The 19,418-nt window shown below is 39.7% G+C and overlaps 1 long non-coding RNA gene across 1 annotated transcript in view; it reads left to right on the forward strand.

The window, feature by feature from the left end:
* Positions 1 to 9,060: 9,060 nt before the first annotated feature.
* Positions 9,061 to 19,418, forward strand: part of LOC108513972 (uncharacterized) — a 12,203-nt gene continuing 1,845 nt past the window's right edge. The window contains exons 1-2 of the long non-coding RNA XR_001881065.1: positions 9,061 to 9,088; positions 16,960 to 17,033. This is a non-coding gene — a long non-coding RNA (uncharacterized LOC108513972). The remainder of the gene's footprint in view (positions 9,089 to 16,959; positions 17,034 to 19,418) is intronic.

Below are 19,418 nucleotides of genomic sequence, written 5' to 3' on the forward strand. Positions count from 1 at the left end.
AACATGGTAGCTTTGGGCTTTAAGGAAAAATAAAACAAATAAAACAACAAAGAAACAAAAAAATCTTTCTTAAAGCTTCCCCATTTTCAGACTCTCACACTGAAAGCTGAAAGATAGGTTTGCCTCCTCCGTGGGGAGGGTGGAGGGTGCTGTGAGAGAGGGAAACTCAAGCTGGCCCAGATCAGCTGTGGAATCGATGCACGGAGAAGGTGCTGAGGTTTCCACATAGACACCCAATTCTGTCACAGGTGCAGGCTCTGAAGACGCAGTTGGCCTGGGCCCCATGGCTCCGCCGTCTCCAGAAGTCATTAGTCGTACTTTATCAGAGGATCCTGGAAGAAAGGAGAAATCAAGTCATTTTCTAAGAGTGGGACTTCAGGTGTGTGAGCCTGTGTTTTAAGAGAGACGAACTCTTTTAATGCTCCAGAAATTGCACAGCTAGAAGACTGCGGCTCAGCATACACATGCGGATCGCACAGTTGCCTTGGGTCTTTCTTCAAAATAATAGGGTATAAATTATACACGGAAAACAAGAGAGGGCTGGTCCCGATTATCAGCTTGGACAATCAATCATACACTTTAAATTTGAAAATACGATATTTAGAGGCACATGGCTTCAATGATTCTCTAATAAAAGTGTTTTATCCTTTGATTCTCACAGAAAAAAATAAGCTCTAAAATTTTGCTCTTTTAAGAATTCATTATGCCCTTGTTTCCAAATAGGAGCTTACCAACTATATGATAATTTTTTAAAAGCAATTTAATAAGTCGTAGTGATTTAAGAAATTTGTCAACTACCGAGCTCGTTAGTCTAAGCAGCAGTGTCAAGGTTTGTCTGAGACTGTCTGTGCAGATTTTAGTTTTGAGCCCTATTAAAAGAAACATATCCTTACGTTTAGTAAAGACGATAAGATGGCTCAACGTAATTTTCAAAAAGGCCAACCCAACTGAGTATGTTTATTAAATATTTTATATAAACAATTACCTGATCTTAACCAGCTAAGTGAACAATCTCAGTGTCATTTAGTGCATAGCACACTGTCGCACGAAGTGTCATCGGCTATCTGGGTTCCCAAATGTTTTTATCACTCCAGGAAACCCCACACACATTTCAGCTGTCACTTCCCCATCTCTCTTCTCTGCAGACTTCTAGCAACTCTGCCAATTGCTTGTCTGTCTGTGTGGATTTGCCTGATTCTGGTGGATTTCATGCTAAACTGGAAGTCAGTTGTGGGGTTCGTTCACTTAGCATGATCGTTGCCAGGTCTCAGTCATGGGGTGCGCGAAGACATGTTAGTGTTTTCTGTTTTATGGCATTAAATCATATTCAATGCATGGGTGAGACCACGTTGAGGGTTTATCCACTCAATCGCATGATGGGGTTGGTGCGTTTATTTCTACCTTTGTGGCTACTATGAATAATGTGCCGCTATTGATTATTCAGTACACAAGTTTTGTTCAATACGTCTGGGTTTTATTTTGGGGGGTATATTATCTAGGGGTGGAATTGTTCATTCATAGGATAATTCTACTTTAGCTTTTTGAGAAATTCAACATGACCGGTTTTTCCAGTGGATACAGTGGTTTTCGACTATATTCTTCCCACCAGCAATGTATGAGGGGTTCCCAGATTTTTCTCATTTCAGCACTACTGGTTATGTTCATTGTAAAAAAACAATAATTATTATAGCCACCCTAGTCATGGTACGGGTAGTGGAATTCATTGGTGGTTAATTCATTATAAAATGCACTCTGAAGCAGCACCAGAATTAGTGTGCACAGAGTGACGGTAAACAGGTCAGGCTCATTCTTGTTTTTATTTTTGACTTTTGTCCTCATAAGACTATTTAGGCCTGTTCCAACAAAATGGCCCAATTCAACTTTTTTGCAGAGCAGAGACATTTAATCTATAGCCATGTGTGTCTGATTGCAATACATCATCTCCCACTATCCTTGCGAATGGCAGATTCCCGGAAGGAGTGGTTATTTCCATTCCAGATCCTCCCATTCCCACCCCTGCGCTAATTTCTTGACTAACCCTGATGTTCTACTTATCTACACCAGAGAGACATTTCTTGCAAAGGTTCCCTCATGCTCTCTTGGTCTCTTATCCAGTCTCTATGTTGAGTCCTTGCTTCTTCCTTGGCCTGCACCGGGGTTAACCCTTCTGGCTCTGGTTCTCAGAACATACACTTCTCTTATGCCATTCACGGCGCTGCTACTCTTCTGATTCTTTGGGGTTTTTTTCTTTCTGAATCCTGTACTGTGTCCGTGCCTGACTACTTATCAACTGTCCCTGCTACCCAGTTACATCTTTCCTATCTCCAACCCCAAGTTGCAAGGATGATTTGGCCTCTCTCTTTGGTGCGTAGTCTCACTTAAAGAATCATGCAGCCTTTTTGTCTTTGTTGTTCTTGGAGGTGTGTGTGTGTGTATATGGGTTTGTCGATGAGTGTGGCAGCGGCACGTGTGTGCACTGTATGTGATGCATATGGATCGCATGTCAGTGTGTACCTGTGTGGGTGTGCGTGTCATGTTTATTGTTGTGCATGCTATGTATGTGGTGTGGTGCATGTATGTTATACGGTTTGTGTGTTTATATGGCATTGTATGTGTGTACATGAGCATGAGTGCGTACACATATGTGTGTGCATGTACATGCTTATATGTGTACATGCATGTGGGTGTGGTGCATGTATGTGTATATGTGTGAGTGTGTGTTTATGTGTGTGCATGTATGTGTGTATATGAGCATAAGTGTGTATATATATGTGTGTGTGCATGTGCATGTGCACATGCATGTATGTGGGTATGGTGCATGTATATATGAGTGTGTATCTGTGTGTGTGTGTGTGTATGGGGTGTGTGTGATTAGCAATTCATCTACTTCCCAATACTGAGAAATTAGTGTCATCCTTTAGGGCTTTGTTTCCATCCTCAAATCTAATCAGTTTTCAAGTTTTCTGATTCTCTTGCCTCTCAGATTCTAATTTTGCCTTTTCTGATTTTAAATGCCTCTCAGACCCTAGGAAGTAGGAGAGAATCAAGTGATGGGGTGAAAAGAGTCAAGACATATTGAAAAAGATGTTAGGAAACAACAGGTAACTTTTGTTGCTCCCAGTGTTGCCAGTGATCAGCATTTCTGTTCAGTGTCATTGCGCATTTGTAAAAATGATTGAAAATGTCTGTCTAGAATAAGAAAGTCAAGATTCCATACAATATTCACAGTAAATATGATCTGCTTTATAAAACTATAGCTCATTCATTCCAGAAATTATTCATTCTTAGATATTTATTTGCCTCCTAGATTTGTCTAAATGACAGAGAAATGTGGACTTGAAATCGTGAGATCATCAGGTGGGGCAGTTTCCACTACCTCGTGCAGCAGCCTATTTCTCCTTCTACAAAATGAGAGAGATTGGAATAAAAGTTCTCTAAGATATCAAAAAAGTGTGGTTCTTGGATGCAAGCAAAAGAATCAAAATCCCATTGCCCTAAGCAGAAAGGGAACTTGTTGAATGAATATGAACAGTTTACAGAAATGATAAGAAGTGTGGGGAATGAGGCTGGGGAAGAATGAGTACCCGGAGGAGACCGGGCTTTGGGGAACGTGGCAGAGGCCACCAAGGGCCTGTCTACCAGGCCAGAGGTTGTCTGCCTCAGCACTCGACCCCACCCCTCTGCCCCCACCCCCAGTGCTGCTGGGCTGTAACCTGGATCACCCTCCCAAGCAACCGTCATCTGTCTCTGGGGCTCATGTCACTTCCTCAAAATTTTAGGGAGATCCTCTAAAATGGTACGGGTTTTCATAAAGCTGGAAGAAAGAAGATAAATATTCACCATATTATGAGCGTGATGTTTGCAAAAGAGATTTTCAGCTTAGATTGCTCCAGGCTGCACTGAAAACCTGGATTACTGGGCTCCTCAAGACGGTGAAAGGCAGGAAAAAGGAGGGAGGAGGAGGAAGGAAGTCAGGAAAGCAAGCACTGGGAAAGCTGGAAGAAATACAGTATACAGAGCAAGGACAAACCAAAGTTCTGGAGGAAAGTATTAACTTCTCTCATTTGGAACTACATAAGGTTTTGTGGAACCTAAACTTTATACAATTCCTAGAACCTTAAAAACAAAAAAAGCGCAGATTTATGAATACAAAAAATGGTACAAAAGTAAATATTTGTTTAGGGAAGCAGAGGCATCCGAACGCATCACTGCAGCTCTGAAGACTCAGACCCTGCCTAAAACGATTTTGTGGCTGAGATTAGATATAGGCAGAGATTAGCCTTTCTGGGCAACTTACCAGACAAGCTCACATGAAAAGGCTTCCTTACTCTCAACCTGGTCTCCCTCCATCAACAGCACTGTACAGCTCCCATCAACACCTTTTCTCACAGGTGTAGAAAGCTTCAAGGGATGCTCGGTGAATCTGCCTGGGCTCCTCTCTCTCTTCCCATCTGAGGAGTGGGAGTTGGCTGGTGGTGTGTCCCTCCACACATTAACTCACAACACAGTTGCTGAGGCTGTGCCTTGGGTCAGGTTCTGTGCTAAGATGGGGATTCATTTACAACAAGCAAGATACGGGCATTGCCCTTGTGGTAATTAACACAAGTAAAGAGAAAGAAATGTAAGAAAATTAAAAAGCTTCTGAAGTCATAAGTAATCCTCCACCCAAGCAGAAAACAAACATGCCTTCTTGTTGCAGGCTTTGCTAGAATCAGGTGCACAGTTGCATATGAACCTTAAATACTTCAGACTTATAAACACTATTTTTGCATAATATTGATTCCATTTATTAAATAAAGTGAAATTGCAAATTAGAAGCTAACATGTAAGTTACTCTCCCTGTGTGGACACGGAGGAGGGAAGTGGGAGGGGCATGAGGGCAGGGTGAGTGCCAGGCAATGGTGTCAAGGGTCAGAGTGCAGTTTCAGAGACAGTGTTGATGCCCAAGAGAGACTCTGGGAATCCCTAGAATACCAGCATGCCACATAAGCTGGAACCTGCCAGAGCACCCCAAGGTCTATAAAATCAATGACACTTTGCAATACAACAACACAACAAAAAAAGCTCTCTTTAATTAACAGCCAGGATAGGACACACGGCTTGAGATGTGTCACATGGCAGAGGAATGCAAGTCAATACAGAAATCAAATTCATGACCCTACAGGAAATGCCATTGGCAGGCAGTTGCCATTGACTGGAACAACTTTTTCCCCAAACCACAGAGGCCATCTTCCTTGTTGCTGGAGATAAAGCATCCTGCAAGAAAACTCAGAAATACGAATGCTCTGTGGAGCGTGTGTGTATCTCTCTATGCACAGGTGAAACCGTGTAGGCATACTTTCTCATTATTGGATTATGAATGAACAGCTGACCATGAGTACAAGGCTTGCGCACTCTCATTTCTGATGTCATCTTAAAAACTCAACTTGTGCATCATGTGTGGTTTTGAGCTACATCTCAGCCAAACAAGCTCTCGAAAATTGCCACTTTTCTGAAATGTGGGCACGATTGTAAGTGAATCGAGCACGATGGATAACTGGCTCCAGGGTGGACCAAGAGCTGAGAAACCTACTCAGCTGAGAAACTCAGAAGACAGAGGGTACTATGTAGCGCTATCCTTCTGGTCCCTTCTTTTAACCTTGAACACAGCGGCATTAACATTAATTTAAAATTAATCTGTTATGCAACCTTAAATCAGCTAAGTAGAAAGGGCAGAACACTAATTACTTGACCAAATTGGCTTCAACTCATTCTTAACAACCAAGTCTGCACAATTGCTGCCAGATATGAATCTGCAAAAATTGATATACACAGAAATCTACACACAAGGACACACGTGTGCACACACACACACACGCTACACTTCCCTATTGAGTTAGTGCGTAGATCATGAAGCTAGTGTCTTCACAGTCACTTTGTTTTTCCTACGCTGCAAAGGGAACGTCAGCCCTTCTCAAACGACCCTACTGACAAAATGTGATTTTAGAAACACATAATTATCAGTTGTTTCTGCAGCAGCCTGTCTATAGGTGTTTCATCTGAAAAATTGTATGACGATAGGGATGGAGTCCAGAGAGGTTTTAGGGAAATAATTTGTATTCATCCATGGCACCATTTTAAGTGTTGAAAGGATTTCCATCTTTTGAAACCTTATTTCCACTTAGACCCATCCCATCCGGACCCAGCTTCAGCTGTCCTCCATCGACCTGAACCTGCTCTCTGTCTCTGTCTGGCAGGTACTGACCTAAGTTTGCCTTCACATGTTTAGCTGCTTCATTATTTGATCCACATGCATGGGGATATTGCATTGTATTCATGTTCCACCCCGAGGAATGGAGGCTGCCACGAGGTGCCACTGTCTCAACCACCACCTGCTTGCTGGGGGTCACCTTTAAGACATGACAGTTTTAGTTTTACCATGAACAGAATAGAAATCAGCAGAAATATCTGTGGACACCAGTGGGAACTTATGGTGCCTTTGAACCTCAAAGGGTAAAGTTCTTATGGCACACTGCTCGGTAATGTGATCTTCCTGTTGGCTTCAGGGATCTCAGAAAGGGAAATGCCCTATTTTCGGTGGCCCAGCTACACAAACAGTGCAAGGAGGCAAGTTCCATATGCAGAATCCAGACACCCACCAGGCCTGGCTGCCCTGGTTCCTGTTTCTTCTCCATCACCACCACATTGTTATGCTGTCAGCAGGACTCAAAAGGCAAATTGATTTAGCTCATTACAATTAGGATGAATTAAAAGCAATATTTTACTTCACTCAAAAGTCAGCAGGTCACAAAATATATTGCTCTGCATATATAGTAGGTAATGCCTCACATATGATTTATTGGTGAATGAGCGAGTTCATTTCCAGGAATCTTCTAGATAAATGAAGTTCAACACTAATATGTTAGAACTGTTTTTTAAAGTTAATTTTTATTTTCCTAGTAGCCATTTAAAATATATTAGCCCCTTCCCCACTTCTCCTTTAATCATGGCATTTATTGCTCAGGTTATTCCAAAATTACTGCCCTACCATTAGTAATGAGAAGTCAATAGATTAAGAAATCATAAAAATTCACAATCAAGCTAACTGAAGTTTATTGTTTTGCTAAGGCCTTTGAGATTTTATACCAAATGATAAAAGCCAGATCATATTTATGTCTGCAAAATACAATATTGAGAAATTGCTGTGTGTGTACATATACCTTTCCTTCATCCTCTTATTCACCCCACACCGATTCCAGGCTCTTACAGGAAAATATGCACCTGGCTGAATTCCATCTCCCACACCCAACACACACCTAAGTCATCAATACATTGTATATTAACCTGCATCATTATCTTCTTTTGTGTGAGAACAAAGCTTCTTACTAAGAATTTCCTAACCCCCGCCCATGTCTAACCCAGGTCACAAAAACTTTTCAGGATGCTTAGAATTCTAAGGTAAAATTTTATTTTCTTGTCTTTTCTTTTTTAAGCAAAGGGAATAGAGATTACCTGAATTTGAAAAAAATTAGAAAAGGGGTGTTGGTGGTGAGTACCAGGAACTCAATATTTATTGATTTCATGATTTACCCATAATCAAGTTTACTGTTATCTACAAAAATTTTGTGTGGTTTTAATGAAAGTGCCCTTGGAGTGAATGGCGTGTTCAGGAGAGTTTCCACTCTACCATGGATGATGCACAAGCTTCTACTTGACTGGCAGCTTTGATCCAATGGTCATCCCTGGCTAGAGTCCTGTATTGAGGGTTCTATGAGTGCATCTAGGGTTTTTAAAGAGTGCAGGGTCTTTTTAGCAATGCCTGCTTTGTGCACAGGACTGGGATTTGCAGTATACATGGAATGGATTTACCATGCTTATCTCACATGCAGCAGCTTCAACCACTAAGACTGTTGAGCTCTTCTTCCTCTTTGTACCTGTCCATCCACATCAAATGTCAAGGTTGTCAATGCACCAAGATCTGTCAGGCATCTTACTGAGGCTCTTTCCCATCCAAACTAATTGCTTCCAAATTTCTGCTGATGGAAAGTCAGATAAATCAACTGATTAAAACTGTACTTAGATTGATTTCTAGACAGAGGAATGAAATAAGATAAATATGAAACAAAACAGATAACAAATGTTAATTATAAAATTCTGGTGGAGTGTACACAAGTATTCACTCTGCAATTATTTCAGCTTTTTATGTTAGAAATATTTTATGATAAGATTTTGGGAAGAATTGTGCTTATGGAAATCATTAATAATCAGTGATTGAGTACATAAGAGGATTGCCTAAAAATAAAAGCATGGACTTTCATGGAAATAATTTAAAACACTGTCATTGTTCCTCAGTTTCCATTTTGTTCACTTCTACATTTTTGTTTTCTAAATATTAAAAAAGTAATTAAGAAGTAAGATTTATCTTACTTTCCATCAGCAGAAATTTGGAAGCAATTAATTTGGAGGAGGAAAGAGTATAAATAAGATGCCTAACAGATCTTGGTGCATTGACAACCTTGAAACTTGATGTGGATGGACAGGTCCAAAGAGGAAGAAGAGCTCAACAGTCTTGGTTGTTGAAGCTGCTGCAAGTAAATGGCATAGAGTGGGTCATTATTTCACTTTTTTAAGATCCTTTGAATAATAGTATGGAGTGTTTTGCTACCTTGTTTGTTTTGTCTTGGCTTTATTCATTTTTAAATTTTGATTACATTGAGATGGGGGAGACAATAAAGGGAAAAGAACTCATAAATAAAGGATTTAAATAACTGGAATAAAAAACAGAAGTAAGGAAGTGAAGTACAGAAAATGGAAGTGAGGTACAGAAAACAAAAGTGAGGTAGAAGAAACGGAAGTAAGTCACAGGAAACAAAAGAGTCATGAAAAACAAAAGAGAGGTGGTGAAAAATAAGGTACAGAAAACAGAAGTGAGGTAGAGAAAACAGCAGTAAGTCACAGGAAACGGAAGTGAGTCATGAAAAACAAGAAGGATACTGAAAGATGTAAGGTACAGAAACGGTAAATGAAGTACAGGAAAACGGAAATGAAAGTACAGGAACAACGGAGAGTGGGGTACAGAAAAACGGAAGTTAAGTCACAGGACATGGAGGTGCAGTGGATGATAAAGCGAAAGTGATGTACAGGAAGAATGAAATAAAGTAAAACGGAAATGAGGTCTAATAACCGGGAAGTGAGGTAGAGAAAATGGAAGAAAGTTGTAGAAATGGAAGTGAGTTATGAAATAAAGATGTGAGATAGTTAAGAAGTAAAATACAGAAGATTGGATACTAAGGTATAAAAAAGGCAAGTAACGGCAGGTGAAAAACGGAAGTCGAGGGTACACGGAAAACAAGAAGAAGAGGTTAGAGAAAACAGAAGTCAGGTAGAGAAAACGGAAGTCAGTCACAGAAAACGGAAGTCAGTTATGAAAAACAGAAGTGAGGTAGACAAGATGCAGATGTTAGGAAAACAGAAAGGTGGTACAGAAAACGGAAGTGAGGTAGAGAAAACAAGTAGGTCACAGGAAACGGAAGTGAATCGTAAAAACAAGTTAGGTAGTGAAAACGTAAGCTACAGTAAACGGAAATGAAGTACAGAAAACAGAAGTGAGGTACAGAAAACGGAAGTCACAGAAACGGAAGTGAGTCATGAAAAACAGAAGTGAGGTACAGAAGCAGCAAATGAGGTAATGAAAACGGAAGTGAGATATAGTAAATGGAAGTGAGAGCGAGAAAACCGAAGTATGTCATAAGAAACGAAAGTGAGTTGTGAAAAACAAAAGTGAGGTAGTGGGAAAAATAAGGTACAGAAGACGCAAATAAAGTATAACAAAAGAAAGTGAGATAGTGAAAATCGCAGTAAGGTACGGAAAACAGAAGTGAGGTAGAGAAAACGGAAGTGAGGTACAAAAAGCGGAAGTGAGGTAGAGGAAACGGAAGTAAGTCACAGGAAGCAGAAGTGAGTTATGAAAAACATTAGTGAGGTACAGAAGATGGAAATCAGTTAAGGAAAATGGAAGTGAGGCACCGAAAACGAATGTGATGTGGAGAAAACAGAAGTCACAGGAAACGGAAGTCATTTATGAAAAACAGAAGTGAGATACAGAAGATGAAAATAAGGTAAGGAAAATGGAATTGAGGCATAGAAGACTGAAGAAGGCCTAAAAGATGACGAGGTACGGAAGACAGAGATGAAGTACAGAAGATGGAAATGAGTTAGAGAAGATGAAAGTGATAGAAAACAGAAGTGAGATAGAGAATAGGGAACAAGGTTCAGAAGATGGTGATGAGGTACAGAAGGCAGAAGTGAAATACTGAAAATAGAAATGAGTTAAAGAAGATGGAAGGAAGGTCCAGAAGATGGAAGTGACATGTAGAAACACCCAGTTGGTTACAGCTCTGCGTTTGCCTTATTTGAGCTGGGTCTGGACAGTTGGCCGCCTGTGATTGGCAGAAACTGATTGCTACAAGAGGAGGTGACAGTTGGTTCACATATCCAGTTAGGTTACAGCCCACTATGTATGGAGAAACCTATTGGGCAAACTTAAAATATGTAAGGAGACCACTTTGTTCCATGCTTAATTTAACAAAATCGTAAGGAGTATTTACTAGCATCCTCTTTACAGAGAAAACAACCAAGCGTCTGAGAAGTGGCTTTGCCAGAGGCTTCCAGGCTGGTAAAATGCAGTCCCTTTATTTGACGCCAGTGAGGTTAGCAGCTGAAATGACCAGCTATCCTGGAGCTCCCCCTGTACGTCCTCGGCTCGGGAAATTCTTCCATCCTGGGCAAATGGGAGCAGTCTAGTTGGTCACCGTCACCGTAGTTCTGCTGTCAATCTTGTTGCTTCCCACTACACCACTGCGGACATTATTCTCTCCATTGTTTTGTTTTCTTCTATTTTGTGCCATGTAAAACAATCATGTTAGAAAAGGCACAAAAATGCTTTGGGACAAAGCAATATTAAAACATATACATTCAAGCTCCTGGTAGACTTCCTTTAACACACAATTTTAGCAAAGAGAGCCTCAAAACTGTGCTATTCAGGACTATACATCCCTGTTTTTTTTTTTTTTTAATTAAAATAATTCTTTATTTTATTCATATATTGGGAAGAGATAAATCTTTCTGCCATGTATTTTATGGCAAAAAAAATCCTAAGTAATAAGAATGTATGTTTTAAAAGTTATATTACAAATAGTTGAACTTATCAGCTATTCAAAAGCTGCAGTTGGGGGTATGAATCATTAGGAAATGGCACAAAGGTTAGAGATACAACCTGTGACTATTTAAAGACATCACAGCCTGGTTCCCACCCTCAGGGTACAGGGAGCAGAAACAATGTGTTCATTTGGTCTTGAAAGTCCCATCAGGAGGTCGACAGGGCCAGTCAACACAGACATGTTCTAAATATTTGCCTTACGGGTGGACAAAGTTACTTAAAATACAAATTTAGGCTGCTAAAAATTTCAGTAGAGTATTATCCTGAGTTCTAGCTTCAACCTGTACCTGCATATATGGCTACAAAATAAAGATTTGATAGCTGACTTCTACAAAAAAGGAGAACAACATCTGTGAAAATACACAAAAGTCTAACGAGGTTGTGCTTTCATTCCATGGAAAAAAATGTGGCATTGATTCATTCTCAAGCTGGAATATATTTCCACACTAAAATAAAATTTGCTTTCAATTTTAGAGGGAGTTTTATTGCGAGAAAACACAGCCGAAAGGGAAAAAAAAAATTCACTGGGCATGTGAGAAGCCATCAAACGGCCTAACAGATATTGGGCAAAATGCCACAATCTCTGGTGGAAAGTGCTGTCTTGGAAATAGTATCGACTTTGACCGGCACAAGTGAAACCTAATGATGACCCCTATCTGACAATGATTTAGTGTGTTAACAAACTTAAATAGAATTTGGCTAGCCCTAGCAAAATATAATGTGTTTCCTGTATATTATTATGAGAAAAATAAACACATATGTGATAAACTATCAAAGTGAAGAATGGAAAGTTTGAAATGGTATTATTTCTGTCATATTCTCTTGATAACAAATCAACTTTTAAAAGCAAAGGAAAATTGTAGCATGTATTAAATGCTTCCTGGCTTTCATTCTCTGGGTTTATCATGTCATGTCAAATCTTGCTGATTCTCCAAACAGTACCTGAGTTGTGAGCAACATCACTCTAGTTTGCAAGTGAGGAATCCAGGCTTCGAGAGTAATTGTGCTCCCTGAACAACCAGCCTTGACATTACCTGGGCACTCATTAAAATGCTCAATGTCAGGCTCTATTTTTTCCTGCTAATTATCTGCCTGAAACAAGATCCCAGACAATTAAAGTTGGAGATTCTCTGCCCTGTGCCACGTGACTACAATAGGCCCTATTTCACCTCTTGAGGCTTTAAGGCAGAAAGGTGTGATACCATCCCCTACCTATTAGGAGGGTGACAGTGAACACTCCTGTAACAAAAGACAGATAAACAAGAGAAAAGTATAACAAAATTATTAATCAAATTTTACATGACACAGAGTCATGCAGAAATGAAGAGCCAAATTTTCCAGGAAAACTATTTTTATGCGTACATTCTGTAAAAAATGGACAGCTGTGTAGAAATGTGATTGGACAAAAGTCTATGATCTAATAGTGATAGAGTGAGGGGGAATCCCAGCAAGGCCTGCCTGTTCAGGTTCTCCTTGGATCCTCTGTATGCATTCCTTCCTTCCAGGTATAGGGCAGGACTCCTGTGGAACGAGGATCTTCAAGGGAGAAGAGAGAGAATGACCTTTCCAGGTTTCATGGCTTGCTTTGGGGGAGAGGGGTTCTAGTGTCTATGACCTGTGTTGGGGAAGAGATATTCTGTTTCCTATAAATTGGTTAGTGAGTAGGAAGATGAGGGTTGAGGAAAGACATGAGGGTGTGAGACATCCAGAGAGAATTTGCTTCTGAGCCTTCCCATCCCCTCAGCATGGCAGAGCACCATATGTCGGGGTGTAGTGTTCTGAGCCCCAACTAGGTGTTTTATCAAGTACCCAAGATTGTATTCATTCTTCTGGAATGTGCCTGGAGCCTGGGAACCAGTGCCAGAAAGGTGCAGGTCTATAAGGCCTTTTATTTGAAAAACTGAGCAAATCACTGGGCTGCTCCTGAATCTACGTACTATAAATATTCACTCAAATGTAGAGATCCAGCCAAAATCTCAGCTGTTCTGAAGTTCACTGTAAGTTAATAAAAGTACAACTTTGCCTCAGACATGATTCTAATAGCTGGATAGTAGCAGAGTCTTTGCTTGATCAAACTGTACTCCAGCTCCCTGAACCTTTTCCAAGGCCTCTCTGCATGCTTTCTTGTAAAATCCCTGCAAAGTCAGTTTAGCAAGAACCCCTCACCTCCAATATTTGATCACCTTTAATATCTGTTCGAGTTCCTCTTCCTCCACCATCTGCCAAAGTGATACCTGATCACCTTGGCCTCTCTTCAGCAAGAAACCGTTAGGTCGGTGTAGCCAGCATTCCCTTGGCCCTGACACTCACCCCAACCCTGCTCCTTGGCTACAAATTCCTACTTGCCCACACTGCATTCAAAGGGGAGCCCAATCTCTACCCCACTGTCACACCCCAGAGCAGTGTCTCTATGCCTATCTAAATGATCCTGAATAAAGTCTTCCTGACCATATTTTAGCAAGTCTCCTTGCATACGTTTTTCTTAATACTAGGCATGGAAGTATTTGTTGTTTCTATTCAGCATAAGAGGATTCAGCATATGGAGGGTAACATCCACCCTTTTAACTTCCTGTGATAGAAAAATAAAATAAAAGTTGCAATATCTTTCCTATTTTGGTCCATTATAGAAGGTATGAATAATATAAGTAGCTTTTTATTTGATTATTCTATATCAGAATCACTGCCTTCATATTTCTTTACTTTGTAGGGTTGGGCTTTTCCTTCTTGACTTAGAAAATCGGCCTCTAATATTTTATTGTATTTTATTTTTTTTGAGATGGAGTCTCGCTCTGTCACCCAGGCTAGAGTGTGATAGTGTCTATGCAGCTCACTGTATCCTCAAACTCCTGGGCTCAAGGAATCCTCTGGCCTCAGCCTCCCAAGTAGCTGGGAATACAGGTGTGCCACCAAACCTGGCTAATTTTTAATTTTTATTTTTTAGCAACAGAGTATCTGTATGTTGCCTAGGCTATAGTGTACTTTTTAACTAACAGTTTAGGGGCACAGATGAAGGTTTATATAATCAGAAACAACTAATTAAGTCAGTATTTAAAATGCTGCTTAATCTTTAAAAATTTAGGTTAACTTTAATACAATACAATTTAAAATGTTTATTCACTGAATAAATTTTAATTATTAAAATTGGTTTGGGTAGAATTTGTTCTTTTTCTAGTCTTTACTTTCTAAACTGTGCTATAACTTTATTTCTAATACAAAATGACCTAATAAAATATTCCCAAACTCTGATAAACTATTTCTAGCTTCTGGTATGTTATTATGAAAACATTAATTATTGCCGAGAAATTTTCTTGTGATCAAAATCCATAATACATACAAATACAAGCATTAGCTCAACCACCAAATTTGTATGTGGGCTTTTCTTTCTGTACTGGAAAGTAAATAAAGCATCTATCTTTTCCTAGGAATGCAATAAAATCAGTCCCTCTCTCATCTAGTAGTTCTGGCATATTTATACTTAAAATCCATCAGATTATGGCATGAAAGTACATTAAAGTCAAACTATGTGATCACACATCCTTAGAAAGGTTCAGAAAAAGTACAAAAAGGAAAAGAGCACCTGTGGTCAATTATCACACTTAATCCTGGAGCTGCAGAACCACTATGTGCCTTTTCTCTCTGTTGGACATACATAGCTATGTTGTGACACAATAGGAGATTAGAAAGTAGAATCTGCATGTTTTTCTGCTGTTACTGGATATTTCATTTAAACTGTGTTTCAGAGATCAGATGTCTAGGGGAGGCCAAATATCTATGGAAGAATTTTAATGGACAATGACCTATCCTTTCCCTATTTTCTGTTATCAGATACTTGAAAGTTTTCACATTATCTCAGAAAATCTTATAATAAAATATTAATAAATGACTGAAAATCAGCAGTCATTCTTAACTTTTATGGAGGCACTAAGAATTAATTTATCATAAAGAATAGAATTTAACAGAGCCAAGAGCAATGTTCAAGTTGGGGGTATGGTCTTCCCATCACACACTCCCAGTGAAAAGAGGTAGAAAGCAGTTCTTTTTGGCAAATCACGGCCTTGATTCTCCTAATGGACCACTACTCCCCAGCCACAGGAATTCACAGTGGACTTCAAAGCCCTTTGGGTCCCAGAGCTGCAAAGCCCTCTAGCAGTACAACACCAGGGGCTCAGGGTGACTTTGATCCTGCAGTGTAATCACAAATGCTTTGAAGTAAGAAGAGGAAGCAAGTTAGAGAGTGGGTCTCTTTGTTTTCCCAGCTAGGGGATCTTCTTCAGATCACAGCCCTGGGCACTCATCAGCAGCTCTAACCTCAGCAGGTGGTCATCATTTCCTGGGCATAGTCCAAAGCATACTGGTCCCCACTAATGTCATTTTCTAGGGTTCTGCAATTTTTTAAAAGTCCTCAAATGATGCTAATGAGCCACTAGCGTTCAGAATCCTCATGCTGGAGCTTCTTGTTTGGAACAATAAGCATCTCCAAGGTCCTGATAAATAGCAAACATCTCCAAGGGCCTTATTTATTTATCCATTTGGGGGAAATGGATATTAATCCATTTGGAGAAATAGATATCCATTTTGGGGAAAAGTAAGGAGAGGAATTCACTACATCTCATGATGAGGTGTTAAAATCCAAACAATAAAAAAAATCAAAGTCACTCTGTCATCAAAGACAGAGAGAAAGAGAGAGAGAGAGAGAGAGACAGATGCTGGGGGTGGGGGTGATGAAGGGAGAGAGAGGAGAGAGAAATGGAGGCCTTTTATGCTTTAATTTTGAGATGGGAAACTCTGACATGTTTGTGGTATTATTTAGTAGACTAGACAAACAAATGGAGTGAGTTAATTCTGCTAGAGCACTCACACCAGAGACATTTCCACTAAAGAGATGGCTGTCCACCAAAAAGTGACAACAACAGAGACTTTGAGGAATGACTTCTTCAAATCTATCCCAAAATGAACAAGAGGAATGGATGTAACCTGGTCTACAGAAACACCAACAATCCCTTAAGGAATCGTGGGAAGAAAACAATGAAAAGCAGATACTCTATACATATAATTATTGGTGTACACATCACAATTTGATTCTTAGAAATCTGTGTAACATCATGTTGTTGCAACTTGATATAGTTGCTTGAAATAATGACTGTGTGTTGAAAGTTCCAATAGAAAAACCCCATCCAATATTATTTTTAAAATATATTATCTCAGACAAATCCTAATGATCTTCAAGTCATTCCTGAGGTATTTCTCAGAGGTGGCTACTTGGCTGGCATTCCTAAAAGAATGGCTTTACACCATTCTTGGGTGTAATGGAAATTACACCCAAACGGACACCATTGCAAAATCAGAAAACCAAGTTCACCAACGTCCTATACAAACGCATACAATTGGTAAACTTTCTTAAGACAAACAAAAATACCCACACTAGTGTGCCATAAATGCATTCCTTCACTATTTCCAGAAAAAGGTAACCAGAGAGCTTCCACTTTAATTGTTAATACTCATTGTGGTTTAGCTCTCATTCTATCTTGCATGGGGACAGACATTATTACCCTATTGAGTGGGACAGGGGGATGACTTCAATTGATTTCTGTAATTCAAATTTATAGACAACTAGACAAGCAGAACTATTTTTGGACATCTGGTATCAATGGGTACAACAAAAGAGATACCAAAAACCAAAGCTAAAACATGTATGCAACTTTTCCTTGTTTACTATCTACCTTAATTTTTTTGTTTTGCATTTGTAAATTGCATCCTTTCAGCCAATCTGGAAAAGAAGCCGCTCCAGAGAAACCCACCATTGATCTCCAGGAGCCAGACTCACCGTAGACATGTGGTACGTGCCTCCCTTGCAAGTGGGAACTTGCACACTTGCAGGAAGTGAAGTAGAAACGGGGCAGGGCAGTGCCGTCAGTCTCACAAAGAATGCACAAGCTGTCCTAGAAATCACATGTTCAGAGCTTGCCAAGGCTGCTTATATTTACTTAGGGCAGAAACAGTCCTTTCTCCATACATTCCCCTTGTTATTTAAATAACCCATAGAGTTGAGGCTGATGAGGGGCAGAGGACACTTAGTCTTTCTCAAATCATAGTGGTAAAATAGATTAGAGCTAGTTATCTAGGTGTGTTAGGAGGCCTTTCTGATTTCAAGGAAGAGGAACTTTCTCAAGACATCATTGAAGAAATGGTGGTAAATTATCATAAAAGGGAACTCAAAATCTCTGGAGTCAGAAGCAGCCAGAATGGCAGACCACCCTCCACCTCACTCCCTATCAAAAGCATCTCCGCTTGTCCCTGCCTTCCTCCTCTCCATGCTCCCTGGCTCCCTCAGTCATTCCCATCTTGGGCTGCTGCCAATATCACACCCTCTTATCATAAGCTCCCACTTTCAGGGACACAAGCCACAATCTATGGAGAAAATGAATCAGTGCTGCGAGGTGGCATATTGGCTTTATATCCTCTACCCAATGTGTCTGGCAACAGGAATATCACACTCTGGAGAACATGGCTTACAGGATATGCTCCCTGCCACGGAGTCTACTCCTTCGTTTCACAACTTCTCTGATTTCATACTTTTCCTTCTCCTTCTCTACATTAAAACTTTTTGATTTCTTAGGATATCTTGGGGTGCTTATCAAAGTTAGGATCACAGATAAAAGCTTCCCAATTTAATGTTATAATCTTATTCCGTTCTGTAAAATAACATGAGAAGAGAAAATGTTTCGGGTTAAATTCAAAATAAATATCATTTGGTCTTGAATCCCCACGCAGTGTTAAATATAGAACAAAGGTGAAAAATATAGGAAACGTGCATAGACACCAATCTACCACTAACTCTATGTGTTTTGCCCCTTTATTTCTTTCAGAAGAATCTCCACATTGTTTTTGGTTGTATCTTGACTTATTTGCTCATTTCCAGACCTTGCTTTTGGATGTGGTCCCTGGCTCAATCACTATCTCATGTCTTCACCAATCTAGGAAAATAGTCCCATTTCCCATAGGATGACCACAAGTCCAGACCCTACTAGAAAGTCATTATTAACTGTTCTGGACAAACCAAAAACTGCCTTCTCCACTGCTCTTTTTTACTTATTTTCTCACAGAATCATACACTATTTGCATTACTAGTTAAACAAATCTCAGGAGCATATGTAGTAAATTACTGGATGATATTTTACCATATAACTAACAGTATGGGGCATATAGAAATCACTCCATAAAAGTATGTCAAATAAATGTATATTTGTTATTAAAATGTATGTGTGTGTGTGTGTGTGTGTGACATTGCCAAGTAAAAGCAAAACTAAAACTAAGCAAGGAGAGAATTATTTGGAAAGGCTACTGCAAGAGGAGGACCCTTCTACCTCAGTATCTTCAAGCATCTCAGAATCAAACAGGAAAAGACTTTATTATCTTAGGGCGGAGTAGGCATGGCTACCGGAATTTTGTAGGGCAGTCTAATAAGATTCCATGGAAACAAACACTCTGTTTTAAAATAAGATAGCAAAGCAAATTGATAAACAGCATGCAGTTCCATATACCAACCCATCATTCAGCCAAAGCCTGTCACAATGTTATTTCAAAATCCTTAATAACGTGGACAATTTTTAATATACTATGATACATTTCTAAATTATTATAAATATTTAAGATAGTCTAATTTATATATCTGTATAATACAGTCTACTTTAGTGTTATAATTGTGCTTAATAAATTTGAAACATTAGCAAATTTTTCAGTGTGAATGGGTGACTTCTAAAAAAGTAATCTATGTCTATATAGAATATTAAGTCATTTTAATAACTCTCACTACAATAGATTCAGTCAGCATGAAAATGCATGTTGTAGAAAAGACCATTGTTTGTGTTACTCATCAACCTCCTCCATCCTCATATCAAAAGTAATTGACTTTTGGTTGGGCGCGGTGGCTGACACCTGTAATCCCAGCACTTTGGGAGGTTGAGGCAGCTGGATCACCTGAGGTCAGGAGTTGGAGACCAGACTGGCCAACATGTCGAAACCCTGTCTCTACTAAAAAAAAGTACAAAAATTAACCAGGTGTGGTGGAGGGCACCTGTAGTCCCAGCTACCCAGGGGGCTGAGACAGGAGAATCACTTGAACCCAGGAAGCAGAGGTTGCAGTGAGCTGAGATCGCACCACTGCACTCCACCCTGGGAGACAGAGCAAGAATCCATCTCAAAAAAAAAAAAAAAAAAAAAA

The sequence above is a fragment of the Rhinopithecus bieti genome, unplaced genomic scaffold (assembly GCF_001698545.2).
Source record: "Rhinopithecus bieti isolate Rb0 unplaced genomic scaffold, ASM169854v2 scaffold_33213, whole genome shotgun sequence".
NCBI classification, from domain to species: Eukaryota; Metazoa; Chordata; class Mammalia; order Primates; family Cercopithecidae; genus Rhinopithecus; species Rhinopithecus bieti.